Raw genomic sequence first — 25,958 nt, forward strand, 5'->3', positions numbered from 1 at the left:
TTTATCTTTATATATATATATATATATATATGTATATATATATATAGTATATATATATTACTGAAGAACCTTTTCAGAGTTAAGAAAATATTAAACCGCCTATCACTAAAAATTAAAGTTCAGATTCTAAATTTTAGAAGGCTGGTTTTGAATTACTTTTACACAAGAAAACACAATATGTACCTACCTTTTTTATTTTTTATTTAAAAAGACCTTCTATCGAAAAAAGTCTTTTAACTTCTTTTCCTTTAAAATTTCTTTATAGATGTATGAAACTCTCTATCCAACCACCTTCTTCAATGAAAGAAAGTAAAGTTTTCAAGACGTAAAATCTCGATTTTTTTGATTAAATTTAGCTTTAAGGAATGCTCTATTTTTATCATTCTAGCCAAAAATTTTGTAGTTTTTGAAAATATAATAGATATTCTTATTTTCGTCAGAAAACGACATTTGCTTTGTTTAAATTCATTCTCTCGAATTTATGTCATTAAATTTGTACAAGAATTATTCTTTTTTAATTCATAAGGGAATTTTTGGGACAGAAAGAAAAATTGAAACTATTTCCACATTTACTTTACCAAAAAACCAGACCTATCATAATTTTGAATAATTGTAGGCCATTACAATAATTTGTGTCATAAAACATTTCAGATTGTTATGTCTATAGATTGGTTGTAATAATAACATGTATTGGTATAATTAATTAACTAACTGTTTTTTTTTTTGAATGGCTGTTTTTTTATAAGAAGATATATCAAGAATAGTTATTACAGAACATGATTCAAGGTTGTAATGTAACAGAAGAAACAAGCTTATCAGTGTTAATCATTAGATAAAATGTATTCAATTCCTCATGATTCCCTATTGATTCTCATTTGCGCTGAGCTGTAGTGAAGTAAAAAAGGAAAGACAAATCATTCAGGGTAATGAGACTCGTGTTTAAGAAAACAACCCCTGAATGAATCAATTTGACTCTACTGTGATTCTTTCGGCTCTATAATTTTTTCTCCATAGATAAAACGGTGCACTATATACACCATTTTAGAAATAAAAAAATATTTTTAGCACTGATTGAAAATCGGTGATATGATTAAATTCATCATGTTTCTTTATCCGAAAACAAATTATATGCATTTTAAGCTACTGAATGCTGTCAGAAGGATAACAAACAAAAGGGGGGAAAATCATCGTTATTTGCTGCTTAGCCACACTCATGATATAAAAATCGAACAATGAAGTAGGTTGAAGTTTTCATTTCCCTTTGACTTGTATTTCCAAGTTTAACTATATTTCGTAGCAAAAAGCAGCAATCAAATACGTACACTGTACCCCCATAAATAAAACTACTTTTGATTTTGTGCTATAATTGGAGGAAAAGGAATATAATATGATTCAAATATGTATATTAGGAAAGTCAATACCCAAACACATATTTATATGGAGTGATTTACAACCTACTCCACCTGGACAGGGAAAAAAAATTGAATATGTAAAAAAGGAAAGAAAAAAAAGTGTCACATTGAAATGAAGCTACTTCTGATTATAGGCAAATCACGTGAGGTAAAGAAAGGATTACCACGAGGCTTTTTATTATGGGTTCACGAGCACTCTCTTCGGAGCTTTTAAAAAGTAGCTTAAGTTGTTTAGATGTTTAGGCCGACCGGCCTTTGTAGGGGCCAGAGAACTGGCCTTGCATCAGAAAGGTTCTGGGTGCGAATCCCGGGTAAGGCATGGATGTTCTTTCATTCTCTGTACTATCTGTCCTTACTGTGGAAGCAACGTTGGCCTACCTATTATGGTGCACCTGAAAGAGTGGCCAACAAATCTGCCCTGTATGACTTAGGTCATTCTCTCAGTAGACATTGGAAAAAAAAAGTCGACGTTTAGAATACGAAATCAGAAATGATTCGTTTTCTCATGGAAAATACAAAATTTTTTTAAAAATCTTTTCCCAAATTAATATATAAAAATAACTAGAAGAGATTACGAAAATTCGAGATCAAAATGTTTATAAACTTACATTAAATTCCTTTTTTTCAGTCGGAAATATTCGTTTGTAAAGTAACTTTAATGGGCTTATCTGATATTTATTCAATAGAATAACTATTTAGCTTTTTCTTTTGTTTCAAAAAATACTTGGACGAATTAGATACGACTTTAGAAAATAATTGGATCATTAAAACTTACTTGTAAATAAAAGTAGATAAAATTTCCGAGTATAATAAAGATGAGAAATAAATCAAATAAAAGTATTTTGTTTCACTGCAGGAATGTTTGTTTTAAGTTTTATTAAACTGATAACAAGAAAATTTAATTTTTTTTTATTGGATTGTGTGGCTAGATATTGATTCGAAATCGAGGAATTTCTTCTCTCTGATATTTTCTGTGCTAAAATGTTTCTCGAGTATTTTGAGATTAGAGACTGATTCTGAGTAGAACTCAAAATGCTTCAAGAACAATAATATTTGTTTATCTAAATTCTACAGTAATTTGTGTTAAACAACTGTTGAATAGTCCTTCGCAGTTGCGATAATTTTGGGAAAAATATTATTTCTAAAAATGCTTGAGGTTGTTTTTTGAAAGCTTCTTTGCTGTATAAAATTGCTCTTTTTGGGGAATAATTATCAATTTTCATCTGTTTGTGAATTTGTAACAGTTATTAATGACTATTAGGTAAAATTTTTTTAAATATTTAGTCAGCGCTTTTTATGTTTATTATAAAAAAAGGCACAAATTATCGATTCAGGAAAAACATAGAAAAGTCACAGTTTGGTGGAAATGACTAGTGTTTGTAGTATTTTTTTAGATTTTATTACAACTCCAACTGTGTTTGGACTCATAAACCAATGAAAAATTGAGAATTATTCATCAATTTTAAGGGTTTTTATGCACTAAAAAAAGTATGGTCAAAAGTACCAGACTATAGAAAAAAAATTGATCATGGTTCTGGCACTATGGAAACTCCTAAAGTCTCGATAATTTTTACCGAAAACAGTTTCTAATGATTTTGGTATGATTAACAACAAAATATGGCTTTATAATATGTGATTAAATTTGGTAATTTTACTATGGTACCTTAAAGTAGGACATAAAAATATTTATTCGGTTAAATTTACTTTTCAGTTTTGTATCTTTTGCTAAATATGTGTTAATAGAACTAAAATTTTGAAAACTAGAATGCCCTGTAAACCGTTACCATATGAAAGGAAAAATTACCAAATGAAAGGCTTAAATACCATATATTTTTGTTTTATTGACCAGAATTATGGATTTGTTTACCAGCAATGTCATTATTATACACTGCGGCAATTTTGCTAATTTTTTTCCTCCGTGTGGATGGACTTTTTTGTTTTCAATATTTTTCCTCTAGATAGTTTCCATAGTTCAAAGTTTAGGTTTTGTTTCCAGTTTAAGGTATATAGAAATTGCTGATTTTCATTTTATTTTCCTTGGAGAAAAAGCTTCGAAGGACAACAACCTTAAGTGTTCCAAATGCCTGAGTTTGTTAGAATTTTCAAGTGAATAAGTGCAGAAGGGGCAATATTTGTTAAATGAAATCTGTAAAATTTAAAGTCTGATAACATAAAAAAATCTAGGACATAATTATAATTAAATGTTTCACTATTAAATTCGCAAATTTCCGAAGTATTCCTTCTATTAATCAATTTTAACTATTCCTTTACTTTTCTAGTATCACGCACTTGTTTTAATCATATCTTGGTTTTAAACATTCAGTTTGCTTCATTTCAGAGTCTTATCATTTGAAGAGTTCATTTTCTGTCTTTTAGGAATAATTAAATACAAATGTTGATGTATGTTAAGGCTTATAGAATGTTCCATTGAAGTGTAGAATGCAGTTTGCTATAAAAAGATATATATTATTACTACACTTTGAAGTTTTATTTAGGTTCTCCTAGACAGAATTAAAAATTTAGGATGTACCGGGTAACCAACACATTACCTAGTTCCCGGCCTACACGACTGTATCTCAATTAAGAAAAAATCGTATCGTCATAGATTTTTACATATATATTGATTTCTGAGTATTCGTCGTAATTTTAACAATAATTCGTAATTAATTAAAACAAACAAAAAGACTATTTTATATGAATCACAATTTTCTAATAATCAATATTTTCATTTAAAGGTGAACTTTTGTTGGGCGATTTTCTCAACGTGAATTTTCACTTCATTTAAATAATTTAATGCGAAGTGGTTAATCCGCAATCTTGCACTTCTCTTACCATAATTTTTTGAAGCCGCGATGGCTCAGGGCATAGAGCGTTAGCCTTCCAATGAGGTGAACCCGGGTTTGAACCTGGTGATGGCTGGTCGATACGAATTCCGCATCCGGCTTGCACAGGCCACAGTGCTGACGTTAAATATCCTCAGTGGTAGACGGATGATGGGTTAGAGACCCCTTGCCGTCAGACTAACCNTATATATATATATATTATTATTACTACACTTTGAAGTTTTATTTAGGTTCTCCTAGACAGAATTAAAAACTTAGGATGTACCGAGTAACCAACACATTACCTGGTTCCCGGCCTACACGACTGTATCTCAATTAAGAAAAAAATCGTATCGCCATAGATTTTTACAAATATATTGAGTTCTGAGTATTCGTCGTATTTTTAACAATAATTCGTAATTAATTAAAAAAAACAAAAAGACTATTTTATATGAATCACAATTTTTAAATAATTAATATTTTCATTTAAAGGTGAACTTTTGTTGGGTGACTTTCTCAGCGTGATTTTTCACTCCATTTAAATAATTTAACGCGAAGTGGTTAATCCGCAATCTTGCACTTCTCTTACCATAATTTTTTGAAGCCGCGATGGCTCAGGGGATAGAGCGTTAGCCTTCCAATGAGGTGAACCCGGGTTTGAACCTGGTGATGGCTGGTCGATACGAATTCCGCATCCGGCTTGCACAGGCCACAGTGCTGACGTTAAATATCCTCAGTGGTAGACGGATGATGGGTTAGAGACCCCTTGCCGTCAGGCTAACCGTGGGAGGTTCTCGTGGTTTTCCTCTCTATGTTACGCAAATGCGGGTTAGTTCCATCAAAAAGTCCTCCACGAAGGCGAATTTCTCCCAGTACTTGATCCAGGAGTTCCTTTGTCTTCTGGATTGGGTTCAAAATTACAAGGTTACGGAGTTGAAAATTAGTAGTCGTAAACCCACAAATTGGGCCGACTGTTCAACAATGGTTATAAAATATACAAAAAATATAAAATAAAATTTTTTAAGCCGGAAGCTTATTAACAATCCCGAGGCCTTTAACAACTTTTCGAAGATTTTCCTCTTGGATGTAGTTGGTCACAGTTATAATGCAAACTTTTGCTTTATTTAAAATTTGCTACCTGAAAAAAAAAGTCAAGAATGAATTTCTGTCTTTATTTAAGAAAGGCCATTTATAAAAGTGGCTCGGTAAAAGCCTCTGGATTGGAAAATAGCAACCCGGAAGGGTGCTTCTGCTATCCTTACTGTATTTTAAAAGCTATCACGAATATCCACTTTTCATTTGGGCAACCCATCTTTTATATTACGCAACTTAAAGATTGGAACAGCTGCAATTCGGCTTTCTCAATTTAATATTTACTTTTTTTAGAAATAAAAAGAAATATTTTAATCATAATATTAGTATTATTGAAGTATAATTATCGAACGGCCATGTCTTTGTTGTTTTATAAAGAAAGTAAGAATATCATTTAGATCAATAGCTTATGTTTTAAACTACCTGTGAATATGAAAATACTCTTATCTAAAACCTAATTATCAGGTAATATTCACCAAGCAGCTATTCTTATTCCAAATCCAACGAAATCATCAATTTCAAGAATAATGATTATCGATTGCGGAAATATGAGTAATGATGCAACTTATATTGGATTAGAAACTGCGTTAACAGCAATTACCTCCAACGAACTTTATTTTCGTAGGATTAATTCACTATTTAGTTATATGCATATCAAGTTAATTTCTTCATCCCTTTTGTATTTTTTTGGTCAAATATTTTACTTAATTTAATGGATTTTTCAACAATCTCTGATTTGCTTATTCTGAATTTTTGTTTCTTTTCTCCACAAAATTAATTAAAATAACATGATTACCTCTTTAGTGTAAAATCTTTTCCTTTTAAGAAGGTTTTACAAGTTTAAAAGGACGTCAAAATAAACTCATCCACAATTAAGATAACTTCAAAGAACACAATTATTTTAATCCCTTACCCAAATATACCTACCTCATTTGCAATGAATATGAAGATAAACTAAATTAATTTACAATCTACATTTCCGAACAATTACACTAAGGAGGAAGAAATTTTTTGTTGCATTTATTTTGTTGCATTAATGACATTCTTAGTCTAAATGTACAAGATTAAAGACTTTATACATACCAGGTGGTTGCGTAAATGGTGCGAAAAAATTCCAGGGGAGTTAGAACACATCATTCAGGATCAAAATTGCACAGGAACCCATGCCCGGAAATGCCGTCGTACGTGGCTAAAGGAGCTTACTTCTTATGACCTGTTCAGATGTACACGAAGAAACAGTCCATAATAGGAAAGCGCCTTTAGTGGCGTATGACAACATATCCGAGCAAAGATTCCTGTGCAATCCTCATGTTTTCGCCCCAACTCCTCTAGAAGTTTTTTACTACATTGATCTGACCCCTTGTTATATATAACGTTTTTAAGCGTGTTCATTTGGAAAAAAAATATCCTTAAAATGCCATTAAAAAACTGTAACTTGGAGAAAGAAACCGATTGCAGATTTGAAATCAGTGATACGAATTTTAAGAAAATCTCATACGACAGAAATTTTTTCCCCCATTGTTAGTGATGAATGGAAATTAAAATGTCAAAATAAATCATATGAAAATGAAATAAATGGCAAAACGTCAAATATTCTACAAAATCTGGATCCTCTTAAGTTGAGACTAAGTGAATTTATTTACAACTTAAGGCACCCATTCACCTCCAATGCATTGATTACACTTGATTAAGGACAGTTTACTATAAAATAACTTATACACCAGAGTTAGGTAAAATTTATGATGAATTAGGTAAATGATTATAGTAATAAATTACTTTGTAATCAGGAATAGTTATATTCGTAATTATTTGTAATTATAACCAATTATTACTTGCAATAGTAGTTATATTTCATTTTAATTACGATTATATTCAATTTGATTTCCCTATAAAAAATAAATACTCAAATTTCACGAAACTTTCTTCGTTTTTACGAAACTGTTTCCTGGTGTATGTTCCGAGTGAACATTTCATCGATAGTAAAGATATATTTTTATTCTATTTTTACAGAATAAAAAAGAAGATAGGAAAAAACTCGTAGTGCCTAACTTTTCCAAAAATAACTTTATCGCGATCCCAATGTATATCTGTATCAATATCACCTTAACAACACAAAAAAAAAAAAAAAAACCCAGGAAAAGCAGACAGTGAGATAAATTGCATTCATGCCCAAAGCGGGATTCGAAACCGGGATCTTCTTCTTGCGAGATCAACTGCAATTAAATCACGTGATTTCGAGACGAAATACTTCTCAAAATAAACGAATATCGTAGATACAATTGACCTACTTAACTACTAAGATTGTAAACATAAATTATAATTCTTTGCAAGCGCAAATAAAATTGCAATCGGTAATTATGCTTAATTGTAATCAAATACATTTTGCATAATTCTGCTATACACCACATAATAATGTTAAACGGTTATGCAGTTAGTTTGGGCGGACAGAGCTGCTGTAAAATACTTTAAATTTAAAAAAAATTAGTCCTCTAAAAAACAACTTCATTAGTTGATCAAGAAAATGATTAAAAAAGATTGCCTTTTTTAGGTTGAGAAACTTTGAATAAGTTGTCTTAAATGCTAATAAATTTACTTGTATAACTAGAGATAATTTGTACAGCAATAATAGTTTAATAATTTGAAGTCAGAAATAGAAATCTTCATTATTAAAGTAGATATTGCAATTATTTTTATAAGTTCTGCATTACTGAAAAATAGTTAATTTCTCACTGAGTCAAAATTGAATTGAATTTTAGTGAACTTAGAGTTGAATGGTAAAAAGTTAAAAAAAAAAAATGCTGTGCCAAATAATAGGATCTAAAAGAAATGTAAATGCTACAAATGTAAAGTAAATACTATGAATTTATTTTCAAAAAATATATTAAATTTTTAAAAACAGTACATGGCGAAACTGAAATTTTAACTTCCGAGTCAAAACTAGCAATTTATGATATAAAAAAAATTGTAGTTCTTCTGAAGATTTTCTTTTAAAAAATATTGAAGTCATTTTATAAGTAAACAGAAATTATTTTTATTTCTTTAAAAAAATACAAAATCAAAATTCAGACATTTCACTATAAAATTAAATTATAGTTGTCTAAGAAATTGAAAAAGCTAAAATATCAATTTAATATATAAAACGTTCATTAAAAGAATGAGAAACCGGTACAACAAATATAAATAATAATAGTATAATATCACCTTTGTAGTTGAAAAAAATAAGATTTAAATTCAGTAAAATTAAAAACAGTACAAATAAAACTTCCTACGATAATTATTCTTAAAAAGAGACTCAGAAGATAAAATCCCCAGAAAAAGTAAACGCAAGTTTCTTATCTTAAAGACCAGATGCGCTTAAAAAAGGAAAATAAAATGACTTCTTTTTTGTTAAAGAAATTTAAAATGGCTAAATAACCTTAATACGTTTGCAAAAAATAATACAGATAAAACTTGACTTAATTGAATAGCCCTTTTGCTTAGATAAATTTCAAATTTGAAAAATAACTCTCAGTAACTTTTACAGCATGCCTTTTGCCTATATCGTTACATGGTGTAATACGTTTTACTATCATCATCCGTCATAAATGTTTCGACCAGTAGAGAAAAAAATATCGTTATATGGTGCAATATGTTTTATTACCATCATCCTTCATGAATGTTTCGACCAGAAGGGAATAAACGCGTTCTTAAGAAACTTTACTTCAAGAGAGGTGGTATGAATTATAATTGTTCAGTTATGTGTTTTAAGTATTATACTCATATTGAAGAGTTTAATAGAACAGAGGGCGTTATCTGCTGTATTGCGCTAAACTCAAATGATATTACGTAAATCAAACGTAAAATTACGTGTTGTATAAATCAAGTATCTCAGAAAAATAAGTCTTTTGAAAAAAAGTGAAGATAAATGAGATTCTCGGGGTTCGTGCAATCCGCATCAACTAGAAGCTCCTGATGGTATATCCTGATGAGGGTGCAAGAGATAGATGTGTCTGTATTGCACTAAACTCAAGATATAGTATAAACAAAAGTATTAAAGGAAAACTTAGTTTTAGGTTTCTGGTACAAGAGCCAAGAAAGACTAAACTACGCCAATCAGTAGGTCGATATTAAGATCTCAGTTAAAATTCAGAAAAAGGCTCCAGAATTTAAAATTAATAAGATTCCGATGAGGAATGTCACCAGAAAAATAAGATGAAGAAGTTAAAACAAAGACGCCTATTAAGTTTTATTAATAAGAAATTCAGAGGAAAACTGGATTAAAATATGTATCACTATTAATGATCAATGTCAATGCATCATTGTTAATGCTATTATGCAATCTATATTTATGCCGCTTTTTTTAGCAAAATTTTTTGATTGTGCCGGAAAATAACGCGTTGATTTGAAGTATACTAACAGGCCATTTTTAATTTATCAAGGTCGTTTTGCTTTTGTTTTTTTATTCTGTCGTCTTTAATTTTATAACAGGGTTGTTACCAGTTTTTGAGAATAATTTTTATTAAAGATAGTTATTATGAGTTGAAATATAGTGCTCTGGGATTAAACTCCGATTCTTCGATTACATGCAAAAGATTTTTTCCTCAGAAATTAGTCTTTTGATTTGAATTGGGCTTTATGACAGAAGGTCTAAAAAAAGACAAGCTGCGTAAAGCTATCAGTTTTAAAGGAGATCAAAAGGTCAAGCGCTCTCTAAAAATTCACTTATATTCATAAAATGCATAAATGAAACAAGATAAAATGGTTGAAATCTCTAAAAAAAGTGCATAGGTGAATACAAAAGCAAATGAAATTTAATAAAAATGGTAAATTCTATTTTTTCTAATTCTATATATTCTAATAAGATACCATTTAAAATTCCTCTGAGTTATGCACAGATATCTTACAAATATTTTATACACAAAATTAAGCTATCAAACCAGGTAAGGTGATATTGGTTAACCCTTAATCAAAATGACCAGAGAATACATTACTAGACCGTTTTCATTACTAAAAAGAAATAAAAACGATTGACATAATGAAGAAAAATTTAATGAAGGCAAAAATTTGTATAATATATGGAAATATTTACAGTGAATTTATTATTCATTAGTATAGTGAATTTGAATAATGTACATGATTCGAGAAAGTGTAAAGCAAAAATAATGTCATTAAGTGAAAATAAACGAGAAAGGAATCTTTTTTTTCTTCTTAAACGTAGTTTTTTCTTGTATTTGCCTTTCGTAGAAAGATTTTGTTGTGTAGAATTTATAAAAGTTTTTTTTTAGAATAATGCTTCAGACAACTAAATAACTCTACAAACAAGATAAAATGTCAATAAATGTGACAAATGTCACCACACCCATTCGCCGCCTCTTTTCTTCTTCTTTTGACTGTTAAAAATATTTATTCTTAGAAATGCTTATTTTTTTATTAGTAACTTGAAAAGGTTTAACTGGACAAAGTAACGCGTTTAAATTGTGTTTCAATTAAAATTTTTACTTAATAAAAATTTCTAATTTGTGTCAATCAATATTTAAAGAAATGCGTCCTAATCTAATGCGGAGATAAATCAAGAAAACATAATTATGAATTGAGTGAATTTGCACTAAATTAATGGTTATGTTTTCCTGATTCATTAAATTAAATTCTTGTTAATTTAAAGCCATGGTGGAGAAATAATTGTAAATTCACAATTTTCAAGAATCGTTGTCCAAATGGATAAAAAAAATTAATAACATTCAATGAATGATTTTAACGATNTAAAATTAGGTATTTAAATATTTCTGTATTTTAGTAATTTTATTAAAAATGTCGTTTTCATTAATTTTTATTATTTATTTCTTTTTGACTTAAGAAAACTATGTTTGAGATATTGATAACGGAAACAATTAAACATTTGTTTCCGAACTTTGATTTTTACCATAAAACAAAGTTTATGGTAAAAACAATATTAAAGTAAAGTCAAGTAGTTAATGTTAATTAGTTAATTTTTTTTCGAATTCATACTAAGCTAGGATTATTGCAGAACAAAAATTATACTTATTTTTTTCTAATGAAAACAAATATATAGTTTGGATTTTAAACAAATTTATATCAAAAGAGTTTGCAAAATTGAGTTTGAAAAAGGGTATTTAATCCAGATTTTTTAGCTTCTAACGTCTTCTTCAAAAATTTATTAGTTTCACTTAGTTTCAGAAATTTGTCTTAAAAAAATTTAGGCAATTTAAAACAATATGCCTTTTTTATTGGTTGAAAATAAAGCTTTATAAATTAAACGAATAAATTTGTTCGAAAAAAAAATAACTCATAGTATTTTCAATTGAACCTAAATGAGCATAATATTTATAAAACTTCTTACTTTAAAAATTCGTTTAGAGATCCTTACTTTTAAAAATTAAACTTCAAAGAAAAATGACGTAACTTAGGGGAAAGAAAAAAAAAACTCAAATCTACAGTGGTTAGGAATTTTTTATAAAAAAAACCTCTTAAGTAATAATTCATTTAATTGTTGTTTTACCGTATACAATCAAAATAATTGGATAACCACAAAATGCTGCTATTCAAACTGTTAACTCTGAAAAAATTTTTTAACGGTGTTTTCACCTTATTTGATTTAACAAATAAAAACTTTATCCTCACCAACAAGACCCAGCTCATGAAACTAATTAGTTCTTTGTAGCTGTCTTGACACAGGACTGTAGACGAGATGGTTAATCGGTCAATCTCACGACAGACGGGAAGTCAGTTCAAAACCCAGGATACACAGTGTCGATATGTTCACAGCGAAAACTTTCACAAGTACTATATTATCTAATTCGATATTTAAATTCACCAAACGTTATGATAAAAAAAATTCCTATAAAAGGCTTTCTTTCAAAAGGAATTTTTTTTAAACGAAAACTATAGTATTTTCTATCGCTTACGATAGATGGCACCACTAAATAAAAAAATTTCGAATATTAACAGTAAAAATTTTGACTGCAACTTACAAACTGAAATACTGAAAATCGCTCAAACACGAGTTAAAATCACTCAAGTTTGAGTGAAAACGATTCACTCAGGTAATACTGAGAATCACTCAAACTCGAGTGAAAATGACTCAAGTTTGAGTGAAATTTTTTTCACTGAAATTGAGCTATTTCCATATAACTCTTTCACTTGAGTGATTTTAACTCAAGATGAGAAGGCCGGTTTTATCTAGATGAAAGAGTTAAATAGCACTCAAGTTGAGTTATTTTCACTCGTTCATTTTAAGAGAGTAGAATACACGAAATACTATATTTACAAAGAATACTAGAATTATTTAATTAATTATAATTAATTACAATGTTTCCTTTTCCTAGTATAGATTTTCATGATACTTTACAAATATTCAATGCCAGGAATTGTTCTTATTGTGTAAAAAACGTATCCAATATTGTTGTAATTAAAATAAATTACTTTATAATATTACAGCCAATATTACCAATCATAAAATAATTGTAAACTATGAACAATTATAAATTTCAAAGTCATTACTCGATGTCATGCATGATGTCAAAATAAGCTATTGACGCTATCTGCTGTTAAGAGAAGAGGTTTGAGTGTAAAATCAGGAATAAAAGCAGATTACTAACAAAAATAAAATGCTTTAAAACGTGAAAAAATCGATAACTGTGCTGATAGTATTTAGTTTAAGTTCTAAGTTTTTAAATATATATCACGTCGGGAGTGTTTTATACTTTAAAATAGGGGTGATTTCATGGAGGAAGAATAATTAAAATTATAAATTTTGCGCAAACTTTTTATGAATAGGAACGAAATTGCTATGCACTTGTAATTGATATGAATTGGATTAAGCAGAGATACGTATTTAAAAAAATATTTTTTGACAACTATATTAATTTCACGTCACGTGTTTGTTTTTAAAAATAATTTTAAATGATTTTCATTTTTCATTTAAAATGATCGCATTTTTTTTAAACAAAAGTTAAAAGGAAAAATATGAAATTTTAAGTTTAGAAATTTCTTAAACTATTTTAAACATTTATAGAGTATGAACATGTTTTTTTCAAAACAGCAAAAAAATCAAAATTGTAGCATTTTTTTTAATATCAACATAATAACCATCAATTTTTAGAAATTTTTTTAATTTTAAAATTTTTTTAAAGGTTTATAGAAAATGTGTAAGCATGTTTTTAAAAATCTTTTGTATGAAACAAAAGAATAAAAAGTAAAAAATGCGTAATAAACCCCTTAACATTATTTCAAAAATACATAGGTTCTTCTATATCAAGCAATAGATTATTTTTAAAAATGGCGAAACCATTAGTCGAAATTTTGTGATTAAAAGTTTTGTAAAATGCAAGTCTTTCAAAATTATACGAGATCTTTTTAAAGTTAAAATTGAAACAGGAGAAGAAAAAAATTAAATTTCCAACAATGTTTTTATAAAAGAAAAAAAAAACTTTCATAAAATGCAATGTTTGTTTCAGTAACTAAAAAGATGTGAAGTGTGAAACACTTTATAACCAAAGTCAGCTTAATGCTAGAATTACAAGCAAATTTTATTCTCTAACAATTAAAGCAATTTAAGAATTTAAAAATTTTTCTCTTAATTCTTAGATTTTTTTTGAAGTTTAAATGATAACAAAAACGGCTTTTAGATTTTTTTCTTCTTTTTATTACATATTCCTCTGCATATTTTGATATTTTCTTGTTCAAAAATATTTACGGTAGTTTTAATTAATTTCGTTCTTTTATACAACGCATTGAAACACGCCTGTTTCATAATGCTACTTTTCTTAGATTTTGTTGCAACTGTTTTTTCAAGATAAGAATGCTTTATGTAAACTTGTTCAGAACGCATCTAAAGTTTATTGTCACGTAATTATGCAAAAATTGTCTCGCTTGTTTAACCTGGAAATTAATGTTTACAGCACAGTTTTCTAGACGTTATATGTAAGTCGTGGTAATTAAAGATGAAAACTTTTCAAATGTGATATTTTTAAAAAGTAATTACTTTTACTTTCCGTAGCATTTTAGCACAACCTAGGTTGTTTTTATCTGCGTGTTTATATAACTCTTAGAGCCTGTCTTTTTTGTCATTATGAAGTAGTGCAAATTAAATCATGTTAAAACCTTTTTTCAAACAAGATTGATTCTAATCAAAATTTAAAAAAAAACTCTCCTTACAACTATCAAAAGTGTGCATATATTGCTAGAAAAAAGAGATTCATGATTTTACAATAATGTTCCTTTAAAGTAGCATTATTTATAGGGATTCTGTTGGGTGAAGTGACCTCTTAACCTATATATTTGGGAGTTTATCTATTCAATGGAAAGCTTCTAAGCTGCAAATAAACTGCAGTCTCCATTTTCTATGGCAATTTCCAAATCGATCTTATATATTGCCAAGCGGTCACTCAATGGACTCATAGGAAAAGGAACTACAAATGTTTCTAAAATTGGAATTCTTTTGGGTTTATGGATCCTTTTTTCCTTAAAATAAGTACAAGAAAATGTGAAGTGAAGATAGTTCAAAATGGTTAAGAACCATGGTTAAAGAAAGCTGAGGAAGAATGCATGTAATCGATCTCATATACTATCAAGTTGTTTGAAAAGGAAAGGGTAAGAAATAAAATTGAGAAATACGAATACGTTCTTAAGATTCCTAAAGTTCAATTGTTGCTCAACGATGCTGTTATGTTTTTTTCCTGCTGATAGAAAATAAAAAACAGCGTTGCATCCCAGCAATTTTTATTTCTTTCAAATTTACGCATGATGAAAAAGCATATATACTACCCTTCAATAATGGAGGAGACGCTTTCTGTTTTTGAAATCTTTTTAAATTTCTCAAGAAATACTTAAACAATTATTTTGTAACTTTAGAGGTGTTTAGTTCATGCGATTTTTTATACTTAGTAATAAGATTTAAAGCTTTCAGAGGTTTGAAAGACCAACAGTAAATTATGAAAGAAAACAAGTATTTTTGAACATCCTATGCCAGAAAATTAAGCAACAAGCTTGTAACTTGCATCGATTACTTTAGTTGTTATTTTTAATAACTGCAGGAAATTTTGTAAACCTAGAGTCAATATTAATGGAAATATGGATATTTTTATAAAAAAAATTACTTTTTTTGTTTTACGTTTTTTTTTCAGTGGAATTAAAGCAAATTTTTAGAGAAATTTAAAATTAATTACAAAATTATTAATTTAAAATTTTGAATTTTTTTTTAAAAGCTGCTTAGGATAAAAGTATTTAAAGTAGTTCTTTTATATTGTCCATGCGCTGAGAAAATTAAAAAAAAGTTTTTTTACAATTTTGTTGTAAATCATATTTGTCAACTAATGAAAAAAGCTTTATTTGAATATCTTAAAACTTTTAAAAGTTTCAAGGATTTTTCTAAGTAGTTTTTGTACTTTTTAAAAGAAAGCTCATAACGATCAGGGATTTTCCACAAATTTTATCTTCTATCATAGGACAAAATTCAATAACAAATGATAATACCTTACAATTATCGTCCGGAAATCAAAATGTCATAGTATAAGGGAAGAAAATGAAAGGAAACATACTTTAATGGGGGATGACCATGCTAATTTCATTTTTAATAAATCTTATTTAATAGTACAGAATAAAATTTATGGAAAATCTCATATCATTTAATTGTGTAAAGAGAAGAGCAATTCTTTTCTTCATGTTTGAGAGTCAAAAAGATATACTTTTCAATTCCTACCACTAGCTCACCTTCTCCCTATATATATTTATATATCTTGTTCAAATTTTCAATCGTTAATAAAATACTTTTTATTCTTTCACTCAAGTTCAAATACATTTTTTTAAACTTATAGTGGATGACACTTGATATTAATACAGTTTCTTCAAATATTAATTTGTTAATTAATTTTATTTTTATATCGGAGGAAAAAATTTCTCTTAGATAAAATATTTATCAGGATATAAATTTAGAAATGAATACGGTCAGTGGCGAAGCGTGTAGATCACTGGAAAAAAATTTCTTTTTCAGATTCTTTTTTCATTCTGAGATCTAGTCTGAGTCAAGGTGGGAACAAAGTGGAAAATAAAACGTGTGAATAAATTAGTGAGAGAGATGGAAAGTGTGCATGTGCGAGAGAGAAAGTGTGTGGGAGTTATAAAGTGTGTGTGAGTGTTAATGAAAAGCAACTAAAACAAAATTTTTCTTTGTAGGAATAGATTTCAAAATTTTTTTTATTACTTGTTTGGAATAAGACACGTTATTAGCTTGATATCGATAAACCTATGCATATCCAGGTTCATAAATTCCAAAAACCTTTAGCATTCGAGATTATGATCTCATTTTTATATAATTCTGTAGACAAACAAAGCAGAGATATGCTTTGAGAAAAAAACCATTTGCTTCAATTTTTATAGAAAGAATAGAGAACATATAAGTTATATTTATAAAACGTTGAAGTGTCAATAAATTACGTATATGCAGTAGCGTGCTGAAGTCTTTGAGCATTAACTGTTATTTTAATTTGATTATAATAAAAAAAGGCGAATATTATTTATCTTTTATACAGCTCAGATTCTATAAGCATCTTATTAAAGGTTTGTGTATTTTTTTAAACGTACATGTATAAACAGCTGAATAAAGTTATTAATATATATTTTATATCTTTTAACCGTCGTTGAACAGCCAACCCAACTTTTGAGTTTACGGCTACTAATGTTCAACTTCGTAGCTTTGTAATTTTAAACCCAATCCAGAAGACAAGGGAACTTCCAGATCAAGTATTGGGGAAAAGTTGCCTTCGTGGAGAACTTTTTCATGGCGTTGACCCTTATTTGCGTTACATGGTGAGGAAAACCACGGAAGCCTCACAAGGTTATCCTGATGACAAGGGAACTCTAACCCATAATCCGTCTACCACTGAGGATATTTTATGTCAGCACTGTGGGCAGTGCAACCCGGGTGCGAAATTCGTATCGACTATCGATCGCTGGGATTCGAACCCGGTTCTCCTCATTGGGAGGTGAGTGCTCTCTTTCTCTCTGCATATATATATATATTCTTTTTATTACANTTATTCATGATTAATTGAAGCAAAAAACTATTTTCTTCATCTAACGAGCTCTCTTAGTGACCTTCTATAAATTCAAGTCCTTTAGCGTTTTCTAGCTTTAAAAGATAACGGTTTCCCACGAAGCATTCATTTGGAAAAAAAATCTCTTTAAATTAGTTTTACTTTTTTCTTAGGATTTTATACAAAAAGCTCTGTTTTACGTTTGAGCTTGTAGCCAATGATAAAAGACAAAGATTACGTATCACCAAATAGCTACCAACTCTAGTAAATCAATGGCGAAGTTCTGCAATTTCAACTTTGCTTTTAGCAAATAAAATTTAAATCTGGTTTCTTGAGTTCTTATTTTCGAAGACATGAAAACTTTGAAACTAAAATTGGTATTTTTGTTTTGGAAATATATCCCCATTTTTTAAGGTAATTTTTATTACTGCGAATTTTTAACAATATTTATGACATTTGTTTCATTATTTTAATTTAACAAAGACAGCATTAATCGCTATATTGATGCTTTCGTAACAGTATTAATAATTATTTTGATATTCTTATAACAGTTCTAATTATTATATTGATGCTTTATTTTGTAACAATATAAATCATTTCATACAATAAACAGCATTAATAATTATATTCATGTTCTGTATTAGGCATTGGAACTGGTGATAGAAAAAATATTGTTGAAGTACCAAAATGGCTATTTCTGTCTTTTAATTATTTGATTCGTGATTACGCGTTGTTTTCTACTACATGATACTAAAGCCAAACGATAACCCTTAATTTCTTTTATTATCAGTTAAATTCATTTTCATGTTTGTATTTATTACTATGAAAGAAAATTGATGACTTATAATAAGAATTTTAAAAGAAGTGTTCTTTACTATATATCGCTATACTATTAAGCAGTGAACATCAAACCGTGAGCTGCAAAATAGAGTTTCTCGAAATTGAGCAAAAATATATCAAAATAGCTCCCGAATGGAATAGTCGGAAATGAAAACCCCATGCATTCAAAATTGAAACAGCATATACTGATTTTTGAGCAAAATGCATAGTCTCAAAAGTGATTTTGCAGCTCACGGTTTGATGTTCACTGCTTAATAGTATAGCGATATATAGTAAAGAACACTTCTTTTAAAATTCTTATTATAAGTCATCAATTTTCTTTGATAGTAATAAATACAAACATGAAAATGAATTTAACTGATAATAAAAGAAATTAAGGGTTATCGTTTGGCTTTAGTATCATGTAGCAGAAAACAACGCGTAATCACGAATCAAATCATTAAAAGACAGAAATAGCCATTTTGGTACTTCAACAATATTTTTTCTATCACCAGTTCCAATGCCTAATACAGAACATGAATATAATTATTAATTCTGTTTATTGTATGAAATGATTTATATTGTTACAAAATAAAACATCAATATAATAATTAGAACTGTTATAAGAATATCAAAATAATTATTAATACTGTTACGAAAACATCAATATAGCGATTAATGCTGTCTTTGTTAAATTAAAATAATGAAACAAATGTCATAAATATTGTTAAAAATTCGCAGTAATAAAAATTACCTTAAAAAATGGGGATATATTTCCAAAACAAAAATACCAATTTTAGTTTCAAAGTTTTCATGTCTTCGAAAATAAGAACTCAAGAAACCAGATTTAAATTTTATTTGCTAAAAGCAAAGTTGAAATTGCAGAACTTCGCCATTGATTTACTAGAGTTGGTAGCTATTTGGTGATACGTAATCTTTGTCTTTTATCATTGGCTACAAGCTCAAACGTAAAACAGAGCTTTTTGTATAAAATCCTAAGAAAAAAGTAAAACTAATTTAAAGAGATTTTTTTTCCAAATGAATGCTTCGTGGGAAACCGTTATCTTTTAAAGCTAGAAAACGCTAAAGGACTTGAATTTATAGAAGGTCACTAAGAGAGCTCGTTAGATGAAGAAAATAGTTTTTTGCTTCAATTAATCATGAATAAGTATGGGTACTTATGGTTTAAATGGGGTTTGAAAAATATAGAATACGCTGAGAAAGCTTTAAATTATACGTTTTAGATTTAAGCAGAGACACCATCATAGACTTTTCAAAAAATCAACTCTCTTTTTCTATATACATTTTCTGAAAGCTTAAAGTCTATAAAAATATTGTGTTAAAATGATTTCAAGGAATTCCAACTTTTAATTGAACATAAAGTTTAATGGTTCAAGATCCTGAATCGTCATTGCTATGCCAATTTTTAATAACATTACGTTTTCGAAATAGCTGATTCATTCTGAATTGTAAACTGAGTGTGACGAAAAGAAAAAAAAACTTTAACATAACACTGAGGTATTCCTGATAAGAATCAGATTGTTTGTTACGTGGAAGGGAAAAAAATGACTAAATCAAGTCCATCTATTAAATGATATAAGTCTTACTTGCTTGGAAAATATTCAATATCTTTAAGATTATAAATAAGATGTGTGCTATATTTCATTGAGTTGATAGATAAATGAAGAAAATCCATAAAAATAACTACATCTATGTTTTAATATGAAACACACGGTTTACATGTGCTTGATGAGTAATGGTTCAATGCAACTGGAGATGGCTTATTTAGTAAAAATTATTATGTGTAAATCGTGTATAGTCATTATGCAATGTTTATAAATATGTCTATATTCCTGGAACTATTTATTTTTATAGGGGTTGTTATTGACACTTGCACAAGCCAAGCTCGCCAGCAGTTAGTCTATTGTGAATTAATTCAGGAAGGTGCACCTTTCGTTTGACAAGAGAGCACCGCAAGGGTTAGAGTGCGTCGTAGCTCAGAACTCCACTGATAAATCTAAAGGAGAAATTTCTTATCAAGATTCTTGTTCCCAGGATACTCAGCGACTTACCACAGGACTTTTGACTGCACAGATTTTACGAGCATGTATGCCGCATGTAGGTCTTAGTGGAGTCCAGAATCAAACCCCGGCCTCTCCGGACCAGAGTTCGCTTCTCTAACAACTGTGTTACCATAGCCCTTTTAGAGGATAATTAATGGTTTGACTTCTTATCCCGTTCAATTTACAAATTGATACGATTTCCGTTATTGTCTCTTCATTCTAATGGAGCAAAGAAAAATCATGTTCGAAACGTCATGTCATGTTTTGCTGTAAAATCAGCGAATCTAGGAGAATATAATTTTAAAACCTTTATCATTTAGATTCAGTAAATACAAAGTAAGACCTGCTTTTAACTTGAGAAAACAATTCCTCTTAGAAGTCGAACAGTGTAGTAGGAGGTACTGCGATGAAAGGAGTCATTAAACAGACATTCTATCTTAAACAGCGTTTTACAAAAACGATGTTTTTCAAAATTCTTCCATCAATGTCTCAGAAATTATAGTTTGTCCACCACGAGATGATGGTGCACCCAAAATTTCGGTATTTTATGTCGTAATTTTAGCCGGAATTTTTGTACAGTGAGCTGTTTTATACGAATTAATCAATTAGATTGTGATTAGGTATAATGCAGTTAAATTGATATCCAGATATTTGGGCAATTCTCTTTGCATTCACAAAAAGGATATTTTTCAGAAATAGTGAAATTTTCTTACACTGAAATTCACATTTCAATATGACTTTCACACGACTTCCAAGTATGGCTTAAAAATTCTAAAATGTTAAGTGGAAGAGAATTATAATTGACAATTAGCATAACCTAAAAAAACAAGATATCGTTATCTACCATAATGAATTATTAGTTCGATATGAGGTTCGTTAGCTGTACATTTTTTCTCACAAGTGCCACAAAAGGTTTCGCACGCTTAATAATTGATCGATACTAAATATCGAATTTATACTAAGAAAATAGTTTCAGTAGTAGTAGTCAATAGTAGTCAATAAGTTTTGATGTAGGCCGGGAAAGCCTGGCTGGTAGAGCGCTGGGCCCAAGTTCAAGAGTTCGCGGGTTCGATCCCCGCCAGCCGAATACTCTCCGTGTAGTAAATGGTGACTGATGGACGTTAAATCTATCGAGTCGCAAAGTCCTCCATGTTCCCATAACAAATCAAAACCTCTGGGGGTACTGATTCAGGTGTTTCCTTGTCATCTGTATTGGTTCAAAAATTACAATGCTACGGAGTTGAGCATTAGTAATCGTAAACCCAAAATTTGGGTCTGCTGTTCAACGACGGATACAAAATATGAAATAAGTTTTGATGTGGATTGTCACTAATTGAAATTAATAATCCAGATGGGGAAATAAATTCTGATGAAATTACTGTACTGCATAATAATGACATTTCTGGTAAATAAGTCTATAATTCTTGTTAATAAAACCACAATATAAGGTATTTACACCATATATTTGTTAAGTTTTTCGTTTGTGTGGTAACGTTTTATCAGAAATTCTTGTTTTCTAAATTATAGTTCTTTTTACCACACATTTAGTAAAAAGTACAAAACTGAAAAGCTAATTTTGCCGAATAAAAGGTTTTTATGCCAGGTTCTAAATTTTCATTAGAAAATTAGCATATTTTAACCGCATTTTATAAAACCATATTTTATTATTAATTTTACCAAAACTAATACCAAAGCGCTTCGGAAAAAATAACTGAGCTTTTCGGTATTGCCATAGAGCAAGAAACATGATAAAATTTACCATATTCTGGTAGTTTTGACCCAATTTTTTTCTCAGTGCTGGATAATCATGATTAAAATAATGACGTCTCCTAAGCTGTAGATTTAAACACTGGATTAAAATGGGCCTTATTTTTTATAGTTTTTTGCAACTTCAGCGATCTAGAGCATTAGGCAAGTGACTGATATTTGGAACTAAAATTATAGCGCTGATAACAGAACTAGGGTAGTTGTAAACAGAAGACATTCACTTAGTTTGAAAGAAATTGAACTACAAACTGTTTCCCAACCAGCACTGTTTATAACTTTATCCTGAGATCAATTCAGATAATAATTGCTTAAGATATAAAATTATGTTGTTGGAATGCATGTAGGGGTGAGTCGGACTGGATCATTAAGAAACTGGATCACTAAGGTTTCATTTTTTCTAAGAAACTCCGTGAATAAATATATTTGTATTTTTATTTGAATGATCAATCGAAACTGTAGCTCCAAAAATAAAAAACTATTTAACGTAAAAAAACTATTCTTTGAAAGGTAGGGAAGAGTCGGGTAGCTCCACCTACTTAAGGAGTGCTTATATTTCTGTATAATATTGAGTAGTCATCAATATTTTTGTATGTTTCTATTGTTTTATCATCTAATTAAATAATGCAAAAAGAATAAACCAAAAAAAGAATATTTTAACTGAAAAAAATAGAAATTTAAAAAAAACATGTTTTTCAGCTCTTTTCAAAATGTGTCGGGTAGCCCCACCCAGTTACAAAAATTATATTTTGTGACTGTTTTTTCAGGTGTAAATGAAAATGACCAATGTATTGACAATAGATAAACCTCATTTATCATTTTTATCACAAAATTCAACCGATTTTTCTCAATTTCATGACTACTGTATTCAACATATTTTCAAAACTATTGTTTACCATGTTACCAGCTTCATAAATACTTGGAACTTTGAAAATAATCTTTTTTTAATATAACAATTAATGTTCGATGGCCCATTGACTTGAAAAAATATTCTATACATATGAAATTGACAGTGGGCGGGGGTACCCGACACTCCCCTAAATTAATTTTTTCGGAAGTAACTAACCAATCTGGTGGTATAAAATCAAGTATATACGGAAATAGATCTTTTTTCCAACTTGAATACTTATTTATAGCAAATAATTATGACTCTTTTACACTGACAAACATTTTTAACAAATTTTGAAACCAAGGATTTAACTTTGAATTTATCGTAAATTAAATTAATTAAACTTATGATGAACTTAATTTAATTAAGTGTTTAAGAATCACTAATAAAACTTTGATCATGTTTCTCTGCAATACTAGATTTAATCGTCTGCAGCTGAGGTTGAGACATAGCATGCTGTCTTTCAGATATTTTGACTAAGTGCTCTGCGTATGGCTGACTACCAAGTCCCTGTTTCATTCGAATTTTTTAAAATTCTGAGCATTGACAAACAAATAGTTTATACTGTCTTCCTTACTTCTCTAAATAACATGAAAATAGACTGCAATTAGTATTTCTGATAAATGGCAGCAGTTGTTCACTCAATAATTTTTTCCCGTCCTATCCAAATACCCGTTTTCGTACAACTCTCTCGTACTGCTTCTTTGAAAATTCTCACTTCCGAAATCAGACGCAAAAATAACTTGAATTTCCATTTTATTCCACCAAAGATATGAAGATAATTGATATTTGGATAACTGAGATTTTGTTGTATTTTGTTTAAAAAAATAAAGTAAACATTTAAAAGATTTGTATGCTTTAAAGTAATTTGATTTATTTTAAAAGTTATTCTATTGGTAGGAAAGGGATGACCAATGAATGATAATAACTCACTACTATTTAATTTTTTTTCCCTGGAAAATGCTTCTTCCTTTAAATATTGGATGTCATGAGCTCAGCAATGTNCACATATATATATTACTCTCTTCTGCTCTTCTGTAAGAGTACATCAGGATGGTCTTCACAGCACGCCCTGTATATCAAACTGTATATCAAAAAAAGGTTAAATGCACATTTTAAAAAAAATTTTAATGAAAATGTTTAAATAAAAATACCTTATTTATTAAATTTAAGTTAGTTCAGTTAAATTGAATGCGGGATTTAATGGCAAAATACCTAATCAAATCATATGCCGCAAACAATGATTTAAAACAGATTAAAAGTTAAGTTAATACTTCATTTCAGTTTAAGTTAATACAATAAAGTTAATACTACAAATTGATCGACTCAAAATATATGAAATTAAAAAAGATACATAGCGAAATAAGTACATTCAAGTTATTGAAATCATATATAATTCTAAATGCAATACAAAAAAGTTTTTAAGGGGTTTTAGGAGAATTAAAATTTCTAAACTGCAAAATAAAAAATTGAAAGTAAATACTATTTTTAAAACTTTATGCAGTAAACAGGTTTATATTCATTAACTCATAGGGTAAACAATTCCTTTGAAACAAATTTTCAAACTGGTAATAAATGAGAATTTGTATTTTTTTAAAAAGAAATACGGGTACCTCGGGGTCGAGGAACTCGTAGAATGTAAATCTCTCAAGTGGTAAAAATTAAAAAAGTTAAACTTATCTTTAACTGAAGAAAGCGAACTCTTCTAATGGTAAAATAATTATAGTAAATAAGTTGAACTCATTTCCTGTAAGAGTCTATTTCATATTTTATTTTTATAAACATCACGTGAAATAGTTTTAAATTTTAAAAATGAACTTATCAAAAATGAAAATGAAACAATGTTTTTATCCAAAAAAAAAATAAAAAATAAAATAATGTTACTAGGAAAATAAACGAATGAAACATATAAATGCCAGGAGTAATAAAGTATCTAAAGTGTCTTATAAAATAATATACTTTCTCTTTCAAAATGTAATATAATATAAATATTTTTAATAAATAAAAGTAAACTATAACCAGTCGGGTTTATTCGTGATAAGTTTGAAATAAACTATTTTTGTGAAAATATATTCGTTATTTGATTCTGCTTACGTTTTATTTATTTATTTATAAGAAGACGGGAATTAATAAATTTTTTAGTAAGTTAAAAGGCAAATTCTCCTTTGAAAAAAAATTCTAAAGCTAAAAAAGCGAAATTATTTGTTTTAACATGTATTTTCATTTCAATTTTATTAAAACATTCGCGTAGTTGAAAATGAGATTTGAAATCCATTTGAAAAAGAGATTAAATAGTAAATGGGTGTTCCACAAAAAGAATTCTTAGTTCGAAATATTTATGTATTTTTTTAAAAACAGATGATCAAGAATAGGCTTCATAAAACCATGCAATTTTTTTACGTGTTTATGAATTATTCAGGATGTTCCAAATTATTTTGTTTCTAACTTTTAAGATTTTTGTAAATCTTTTCAGATTAATTTAAAACAGTTAAAAATGCTTTCTACAAGTGAAACTGAAATTTTTGTACAAGTTTTGTACAGATGAAAACATCTGTAATTAAAATTAAAGCAATTCGAATTTGTACATACATAGCTAAAAAATTTGGTATATAGGTGCTACCTTTTTTTCTTTTTTGGTGATATGGTAAACTAATATATTTTACAGTAAAAATAATTATATATATATATATATATATAGATATAGATATATATATAGATATGTATACACAGAACGAGAGTATGAAGAACACATGGAACACAAAAAGCAGGGTGATAGTTTTTTGTATTAAAAGGAATTTCTTAATTAAATTTAAGCATCTTATGAATAAAAATAATCTATAGTATAGAATCGAGTCACTGAACCATAACCATGCAAAATCTGAAACTGTCAATTAAAATCGGAAAAGTTAGAATAAACAAGATTAACGTGAAAAATTTCTGGAGCAAATTATTCTCCCTGGACAAATACCTTGAAAAAATATGTTCGAGCAGCGTTGATTATCATAGTTCCGACCAGTTCTATTTTTTTTAAATCTGTGCATTTTGATGTATATTTCATTATTTGATTT

The 25,958-nt window shown here is 28.6% G+C and overlaps 1 protein-coding gene across 2 annotated transcripts in view; it reads right to left on the bottom strand.

Moving 5' to 3' along the window:
* LOC107452630 (uncharacterized) overlaps positions 1-25,958 on the bottom strand; it is a 479,485-nt gene that overhangs the window by 333,877 nt on the left and 119,650 nt on the right. The window contains exon 1 of one of the 2 annotated variants that reach the window (XM_071187890.1): positions 24,964-24,968. The exons of the other annotated variant lie outside the window; for it this stretch is intronic. The gene's annotated coding sequence lies outside the window, so the exon portion shown is untranslated. Of the gene's footprint in view, positions 1-24,963; positions 24,969-25,958 lie in introns of those variants that run through there. 2 annotated transcript variants of the gene reach the window in all.

The sequence above is a fragment of the Parasteatoda tepidariorum genome, chromosome X1 (genome assembly GCF_043381705.1).
Source record: "Parasteatoda tepidariorum isolate YZ-2023 chromosome X1, CAS_Ptep_4.0, whole genome shotgun sequence".
NCBI classification, from domain to species: domain Eukaryota; kingdom Metazoa; phylum Arthropoda; class Arachnida; order Araneae; family Theridiidae; genus Parasteatoda; species Parasteatoda tepidariorum.